Source organism: Ptychodera flava, chromosome 7 (genome assembly GCF_041260155.1).
Source record: "Ptychodera flava strain L36383 chromosome 7, AS_Pfla_20210202, whole genome shotgun sequence".
NCBI lineage: Eukaryota > Metazoa > Hemichordata > Enteropneusta > Ptychoderidae > Ptychodera > Ptychodera flava.
In genome coordinates, this window is record NC_091934.1 from 43,609,262 (window position 1) to 43,618,800 (window position 9,539).

Consider the following 9,539-nt stretch of genomic DNA (forward strand, 5'->3'; position numbering starts at 1 on the left):
AAATAACCCTAACCGATTATATTGAAATTGAAAATGGCCTCTATCCTGATCTCTACGGGAAATATTCATTTTCGATTTTTGGCAAAAGTAAGTTGAAAATTTTTATGTATTTTAACGGCTTCACAATGAGCTCACACATTGTCAAGTGGTCGATTATTACAAAAAATGAGAAACCGAATCTTGGTTTTCAAGGTAAATTCTATTTCTACTGTTTTATCCGAACCTCTTACTATTCTTGTATGCAGGCATACTTTTTGCTCCATGGCCAATATGGAAAGACCTCCGTAAATCCTGCTTGGATGTCTTCCATGAGCTAGGAATGGCAAAAAACTCGACCGAACTACGAATTCAAGAGGAAAGCCAACATCTCGCGAAGACTCTGCGACAATTAAACGGTGCGCCGACAGATTTGAGTCAGGTTCTTATGAGTGCCGTTTCCAACATAACCTGTAACTTGCTGTTCGGGAAGCGATTCAACTACGACGACGAAGAGTTCAAGGGACTTCTTGAGATCAGTCGTCAGATAGCAGCGAATACTCAGCAGTCTGCAATTCTAAGTTTTATTCCATCGTTGTGTCGTTTGCCCTTGCCAATAAAAACCAGGCTGATGGCAGAGCACAACCGAATGGGTATGTTCATGGAGAAGGCAATAGCCGAACATACAGAGATGATTTCACAGTGTGAACCTGTTCAAGAGTCGTTTATCAGAGAGTACATAAGTCAAGTGCAAAACTACAAAAGAAATCCATCAAACAGGTACAACTTAATTGCCTTCTTAGAAGATCCAGACCACCTCAAATATTCTTTAATCGTCCTTTTCACCGCTGGAACTGAAACCTCCGCAACTACTTTGCTATGGGTCTTACTCTATCTCTGCCTAAACCAGGACATCCAAGAGAATTGTTTTAGCGAAATTAAAATGCCATTGGCCTTGAAAATACCCCATCCTATGCTGACAAAACCAACTCCCTTACGTGGAAGCAGTATTGTTGGAAGTTCAGCGAATAGCAAGCATTGTTCCAATCGGTATTGCACGGTCTATGATGGAAGATGCTGAGCTCTATGGTTACAACATTCCGAAGGGAGCCATGGTAATGCCAAACTTCTGGGCTGTGCACATGAACGAGGACCTGTGGGAGCAACCAGAGAAGTTTGATCCAGCTAGGTTTCTGGATGACTCGGGAGACTGGTGAACAGTGAACGGCTTATGCCGTTTTCAGTCGGTAAGTAGTGATATTAAGCACAGAATGGCTGTGTTTCAACCTAGGGCAACGCTGCAGGAAAAAAAACAAAGTTATTTCTGTAATTAAAGGTATGCTGTCACCTGTTCCAATTTTGCCACAGTTACCATGGAAAGAGAAAATCTAACCAATCACAGATTTTAAGCGGGTGGCCGCTTTTTAAAAACAGCGCCCTCACATGGGCATTTTGAATACCAAGGAACGCCCCTTTGACCATATATGGGCATATTTAGATTACAGGTGACTGTATACCTTTAAAGCATACCCATGCCATTAAGGTTCAAAGCCGCTCTTTTTTGAGCTTTTATTTGTTTGATATGAAGAGTTGTTTGGGCTGTTTGACTATTTTAAACACAGAAATACAATTGTACTAAATAAACCTCTACTTGCTTGCAACCAGACAAGTTTAAACTTGTCATGGACCATTCTAGGCAGGGTTTCTACCCGAATCAGCTACAGCGTACGACTCTTAGTGTGTATGACTAATACGGTTACATAAAATTTGACCAAATGCAAAAATTCGTTATGAAATCTTGATTGGTGGTGCGTTTCATATGGAGAAGGATATATATATATATATATATATATATATATATATATATATATATATATATATATATATATATATATATATATAGCAGCCTTCACTTACATTGTGCGACATTTATTGACATAAGAAATCCGGATAAAAACACCAAGTTAGAATTGAAGTAGTTTTGTCCAGAGGTCAAGAATAAAATCATATCACTTATTTGCATTTAGCTAAGAAATTCGTGTTTAAACTGCTGATGTTTTTTGCCATCATCATTTTGTAAAGTGTGCGACTTTATATATGCAATGAATTCTTGCATCAAGTAAAGGTTAAAAATGAGCGACGTTGTCCCTTAAATCCTGTGTTTATACTCACATCTTCTGTCAATAGAGTACTTGTTCATCTATTCCAGGTTTCCCCTTTATTTAACGTTTTTCTCATAATTGTATCACAGCTTGATTGAAAAGATATCGCAAATTGGCTTAACCTATCAGATATGCACCAAATCATATTTTAACAAACGAAAATATTGTAACTTTCTTCGACTATACTACAGGGTCACGTGACTGCCTCGGTTCTCAGCTGGCAAAGATGGAAATGTTCCTGCTTCTAACAAGACTCATCCAGCAATTCCAATTTAAGTTCCCGGATGATGACATCATTCCGTCTACTGAAGGTCCTTTTGGCTTCGTCCTCGTTCCTGAGAAGTTCAAAATTATTGCAGTTGATAGAACCGCAGATGACATGTAAAGAATTTTTGAAAATATCAGAGTACGTGTTATTCATTATAGAATAGTAAAACGTAGTAACGCGGGTAGAAAATTTAGACATTGACTATTTGCAAGATTCTCCTCAAAACACAACAACGACAACAAAAACAACAACGACAACTTCTCACAAAAGACGAATCTCTCAACTCTATCATTATGTATACATTTCGGGTAGTACAAGTATCGCAGGTAAAACAAACTTTTTCTAAAACTTTCCTCAACGAAACTTTCAACCACTTATCGAATCACGAATAAGAATCAGGAGCCAACGTGCAAAGTTTGGTACTAGAGAAACAAATTACCGAACATTTACTGATATTAGAAACAAAAAACTCGATATCCCTGTCCGGAAAGCAGTAGGAAGCTGCATATAAATCTTGAAGTTGAACATCATCAGCGTATTTGGTCCACATAATGATAAGGTCAATATCATGGTCAAGGTCAGTGTCAGAGCTATAACGGTAATTCGGTACATTCATTTTATCTGAAAACTGCTTTCTATCAGGTTCACGGATGTGAGAGTCGCTGACCTTGTTTATTATTTAGTGTCTGTATTTTAATGGTATCACTTGATAAGCACTTTGAATATTTACCGAAAAATCTTTACATATCTTCACGTCTTTAATTTAGTTCGCAGACAAAACTAAATGAAAGAAAGCAACTGCATGATTTCTGTCTATCTAAAGTGTACACTTTTGAGTAACAGCTTCAGCTAACGAAATTGTTGGCACAGGATTGATGAGATCACCTATGCTGTGTTGACTCCACTCACTAATAATATTACGATATGGGCGTGTCGTGTCATCAGATGAACGTCATTCAGGCATAATAATAATATATCGTTGTTTATTTAACGAGATTCATTTTCTGTTGTATTCATTATTATTCATGATATACTTTCAAAATTTCGATTTTTGAGTGAATAAAGACATTGACTTTACAGAGTTGAAGCAATCACACATCGAAAAAATCTTCACGTCATTTAGCTCTTACTAGCCAAATAAATTTTTTGTTGTTAGAACCAATAGAGAGTTGTATCTTTGTCCATGCTCGTCAATAAAAAACGGTGTTTATTTGTTTCTGTTTGTTTACAAGTATCGTCAATAGATGATATTTTCACAAGTTTCTACTACAATTCCACATATATGAAATAAAACACATCCCTCCATTGCCGTGAGGAGTGAGCATTCATGTGTGTCCACCACTCTCTCCGAATACTGACACTTTGTAATAACTCATTGGAAAGGTGAGTATTCAGAGGTAGCGACACGAATCCTCTTGACAGGTGTTAGGTCAATGTCAGCATAACTGATGAATTTTCGTGTGGGCAAGTCCACTTAAATTTTGAGTTAACGATGAAAATAGCGCCCTCAGTGGTGTTTTTACCAAAATCCATGCTCATTGCTATGATTTCCATGGGTTCTTTAACTCCTTGTATTTCCGCAGAATGCTACAGCCATCTTTCACAACACTCTGCATTTTGATTTAAGCAGGCAATTATCTTTACAAAAATCCTTCAAATTAAAAGGACAAAGTCGGCCATTTTTTCATGAATTTTGTTTGATACGAGATACTACTTATATTGTTTGATATGTTGAAAGATACTGAATGAATTGGTGATCATGCATATATTCGACCCCGGTTTTAGACAAATTAAATGAAACCATCGCGAAAATGAATCAATGGCCATGAGCATTAATTCATTTTCGCAATGGTTTCATGTATCGTGTCTAAACCGGGGTCAAAACTATGCATAGTCACCCATTCATTCATTATCTTTCAACATGTCAAACAATATAAGTAGTATCTCGTATCAAACAAAATTCATGAAAAATGGCCGACTTTGTCCCTGTAATGAAGAGGGTTCAATAATTTTTGGTATAGTCAAAGTACCCAACTGGTTCTCTAGTAAATACAGTTGAGAAATAATCTGCAAGTATTTCAGATTCCTCGACGTCGTCAGTGGTCAAATTGTAAGAACAAGATCAATCACAGAGGGCTTGTCAGATACTCTGCTCCCAATTGATGAAGTGATGTGTCAAAATTGGAATGAAAAACTATCAAAGACTGTCTCCAGAAATTTGAAATTGTCATTGTTTTCACTTAATATACATTTACCAGTTTTGCGAATCAATGTATCTGTGATTAAAGTCTCATGTAATTAATAGAGGAGAATGGTATTTCTCTGCCAGTTCGGTTATGAGATGATTGATGTTGTTGTTGTTGTTGTTGTTGTTGTTGTTGTTGTTGTTGTTGTCGTTGTATGCTGTGTGTAATAGAAGTAGGACTTCAATAAATTAGACAAAAACGTATAGTATCTGTCTGGTATCTCTCTCGTTAGCTCGTGTGTTCACATACGTGAGCTAACATCGCAGCAATGTCTGTCTGTCTGTCTGTTGGCGCGATATCTGGAGAACGGCTTATTGGATCAGAATCAAATCTGGTAAATAGATTAAATTATGTTTAAGAATGGCAAGAATTGATCAGTTTTTAGTGGGTGTGGCTTGCATATGTTTTGCATGTATATGTATATCCCCCATGTTTTGCATGTTTTTTATTTGCATAATTAATTATTTAAGAAAAAACAGACATACATTGAGAACGGCTGAATAGATTTGGATGAGATTTGCTACAAAAGTTGGCCACACATAGATTTACCCTCTATGGAAGGCATAAAAGGGTGACATCAAAACTAATTACTAATTTGCATATTTGATGAACTTTCCTCATTTGGAATATGTATCTAAATTTATCAAAATTGACGAAACTTGATATTTATGGGGGATATACATCTGAATTGACTCGACCAAAGTTAACAAAATTTGCTATGTACATTAAAGATAGCATGATATAAAATTATTGAAATCATTATTTTTACAGTTGTCTGCGTTGACCAATTGGCATTAGACGAACTAGAACATATTGTCTAAATCGGGGAGTTTTCAACACTGTCAGGGGCAATTATCACCTAGGCGGTAATATGATTTTATCATAAAGGAATCAACTCTGCAAAAGTTGAAACATTGTCTAGCAGAGTTGTATTTTTTACATAATTAATAATAATAATAAAGTACATTTGTAATGCACCTAATCTCTGAACAGAGCTCTAGGCATAACAGAGGAAATGTTGAACCACCGGGACTGGAGACTTCGTAAACGAAAAAGGTTAAACTACTGTTTAAAGAAAGTCACATGAAAGTTTGGTGTGTTGAGAAAACACTTGCTTATTTATTAATGATGCATGTGTGTATTTTGTCAGTTTAAAAATTTGTAAATGCGAAAATCTGTACATTTGATAATACTAAACCTGACAGTAAGTGATACGACCTGGACAGTTAGCGGGCTCTGCATGGATATGTGTAGTGTGGCGTTGTTTTGACTATATCCGATCTCCTTTTAGACGATGTTTCAACTTTTGCAGAGTTGATTTGTGACCGACTGATAATGCTGCCTAGCTGACAGTTACCGTTACTAGCGTCGCGCTCGTATTTAGGGGAATTACGAGTTGAGGTACCAGTCTGGATCGTAATGCTTTCAGTAACTGAAGCTGACATACCAAGATGTATAGATTGTAACACAACCTTGTACTTTATTACAAGATGGCGACCCGTGTCGTTCACCGTCAAAGGTCTGATCTCAAGTGTCTAGTCTAAGCTCTCTACAAAGTTAAATACATCTCAAGACTTACATAATTACAAAAGTTATCACGTGGTAATTTTCCAGTCAGTCTTTGATTGTTTCTTAAGATTAAATAAGATATGATCACACCATGGAATATCCCGTTCTCGATTGTTCTCATTGAAATCTTAACCAATAATTAATTAAACTATCACACTATCTCTTATCAGCTTCTCGTACGATCTGAGTCAATGACCTTCACACGCCTTGGCCACGTGAGGGACGCTTCGAGATAAAATCTCTACAGGGAGGGGCGTTACACTAGGGCTGGCTGGTAGTTACGCCATGGGGCCTCGCACAAAAATCCGTCCCCAGGGATAGGGATGGGGGTAGAGGTGTCTGAGCACAAAGATCTTATTGATATGTTTTTTTCTTTATTTTAATACGTTTGACTATGATATATATGGCAATAAAGATTTATACTACCAACCATTCTTTGCAGCTGTGGTGTCTTTGTCTTATTTTAGCACTGGTTTTGTAACGATTTCTTTTCCTCGTTCGCCGTGCAACGTATTTGTCCTTTGACAAAGTCAACAACGGGTGCGCTCGTTGTTGACTTTGTTAAAGTTTATCCGGTGATAATCTGGTGACAGCGTCCACAGATTAGTAATTTACCCTTGCTTACCCTTGCTTACTTTGGCAAATTAGGCACTCAAACTCATCAGATAACAGACTAGATTACCACCTTGCTTTCTTTGGCGAATTAGACAATCAAACTGGTCAGATAGATGCAGCATGCTGATAAAACGTTAACACAAGATTGTCAAGGGCAGTGCAAGACCAAAACACCGAAGTTTGGTAGAATAAACCTTTATTAGCAATACAACAAAACACCTACCCACCCCTGGGGACGGACACATAGGCTACCCCATATGGTTACGCCTGGCAGTGTTGATAATACCTTGATTCAGCTATGTTCGCTGCGTTCATTTCACGCGAAGTACGTCCATCCCTAGACTTGCTCCAAGTCTATGGGCATGTAGGCGCTTAATGTCAAAACACAATAAATTGGAGGAATGAACTACGGCAGACCGTCACGCTAGGTGGTAGGCTAGCGCTTGGCCAGCCGATAACTGCTGCCGAGAACTTCAAAGCCAGGCAAATCGGGACAGTCTAGTGTACTATGCACACATCACGTGAAAGATGCTATAAGATTATTGTACTTGGGCCTCAGCCCAAGTACATTTGTTTTCATTCCGTGGGAAAAAACTCTGTAAGGTATAACCATTTCTGGCTGAGACCAGGGAGGGCAAAATGTCTTGGCTTCATCTTTCTTGGCATAATAAATGGCGTAATGATGTTAACTGAATGGAAGTGCTGCTCTCAGCCAGTCTTGAATAAGTGAGATGTGAATATTAGTGCTTCTCTATCTGAGTTTTTGCCACAAAATCTTCTGAATATAATCAAAATGTGCATCGAAATGCAACAATTAATGCACCCTCCGTTTCCTAGGCGATGGCACGACCCTTGCTACACCCACTGGACGAGCCAAAGTGGGAGGGGTAATTTCAGTTTGGTCGAACAGGAGGGCTCGAGACCAGAATTAAACATGTTTTAATGTTTAAAAGATGTGGACTGGTGTTAATCAAAGTGAAAGTTTGAAAAGGAAAGGTTTTATATCCTGGACACAATGAAAAACATTACGACTGGAAACTGTACCCCTAGTTGAGAATAGTAATGCCCACAGCGATGGAGAACACTTATCCTTGAGCTGAGAAAACCAGACCATCATTTCGAAATAGAGCTGCAGATTCGAGAAGCTCGTTAAAAATAGCTAGGTACACCCCATAAAGGGGTGGTTTCGAGTCTTGAGGGCAAATTTCGCCTCCTTCATTTAGAAATCGTACGTTTGTTTTTCCAGGAGAACACACCATTTGACACAAAATTTGCATGTAAAGGGGTCGCCAGTAAGCACGTGGTCAAATCTGGCATAAGAAACAATATGAAATGTTGGGTAAAGTCAGTCCAAAATAAACTGATTTGAACTTTTGTGTTTTGTAATTTATACCACTGCAGTAACATTACCTTTTTTGACAAATCACACAATGTAATACGTTTTGAAACTGAATACTCCGACGTAATCTGTGTCTCCTTTGCTAAAAAATACGGTATGCCGATTACCATGTAAGGAGATGATGACGTCAAGACAGATTTGTAGTGCGTTTGGTCCTGGATGGTGCACGAAGTTTTGTCAAGGTAGCTTGTGTATTTATTTCCTAAATGGGAGAGATTAGGGTCGATCTAAACGAAGGCCGAAGAATGTTATGATACTCTAAGCGAGCTGAACTCTAACGCGAATGGTTGGATAATTTGGAGGATGTCTAGAATGATCTCGTCTCATTAAGATTATTTGGCAGTCAGTATTGAATTTCAACTGCGTCACAAGTTTGCGAAATGAGTATTCCGTCGAACGGTCAACGAACGATATTTTAGAAATCTGGAGACATGGCACATCGCATTTTTATTTTAGTATTTTATATTTTACAAAAGATTTAAGAAGCAATGATTTTGTCGAAAATTCTGAAAAAAATATAGGAAGATTTGATCGCGAACACATTTTCACTTGGGGTCAACTAGCCCTGCGTACGATGTTGTGTGTTCCGCTACATCGCCCCGCTCACCACAGCCCTGCAAAGACCCGTACGTTGGGTCGGTGACTTCAAATCCATTTTGAGACTTGACGTAAAAAGCCAAATTACTGCCGAAATTCAGCGTTCTTGGGCCCAAGTCGTATCCCAGCCTACCTCAGCTACTCGATCGCTTCCAAAAATGACAGTCTTTTATTCACTTCTCGTAAATAACCGTCGATGTCGGCAACTCTCTCGCTAGCCCTGCGTACGATGCTGTGTGTTAGCTGTAGCACATAGCATCGTACGCAGGGCTAGGGGTCAACATGGGGTCGCAGCCATGTTGCCTCAAAACTTATTTCTGTCTGCACTCAAAACTCAAAAATGTCGGATATGAACCTGAAAAATCGATGCAATTTGTCAAACTTCGGCGAAATTTCAGCCTATAGACAAAATTTCATCTAGGTAAGGTAAATTTACTGAAATTTGATCGACAAATAATCCTGAGCTTGAACGCTTGGCCAGGTTTATGAGATTGTTTTCAAGCGACGGCGGCAGACCGTACCGGGCTCTGGATATGAACCTACCGCCGGTGTAGCTGTAATAACTGTTGCGTTGTTTTAGTGCCCACGGACGAACGTCCTGGGGGAGTTATAGGTTTGGTCATGTCAGTCCGTCCGTCCGTCCGTTCACGCAGATATCTCAGACATGCCCTGGTCAATTTCTTTCAAACTTTGCACAAGAATAGTAC

The 9,539-nt window shown here is 38.6% G+C and overlaps 1 long non-coding RNA gene across 1 annotated transcript; it reads left to right on the plus strand.

Annotated features, from left to right (window-relative positions):
• The first annotated feature begins 248 nt into the window (after positions 1-248).
• Positions 249-3,622, plus strand: LOC139136253 (uncharacterized). The gene is made up of 2 exons (XR_011553173.1): positions 249-1,223; positions 2,330-3,622. It is a non-coding gene; the product is annotated as an uncharacterized lncRNA (long non-coding RNA).
• The last annotated feature ends 5,917 nt before the right edge of the window (positions 3,623-9,539 follow it).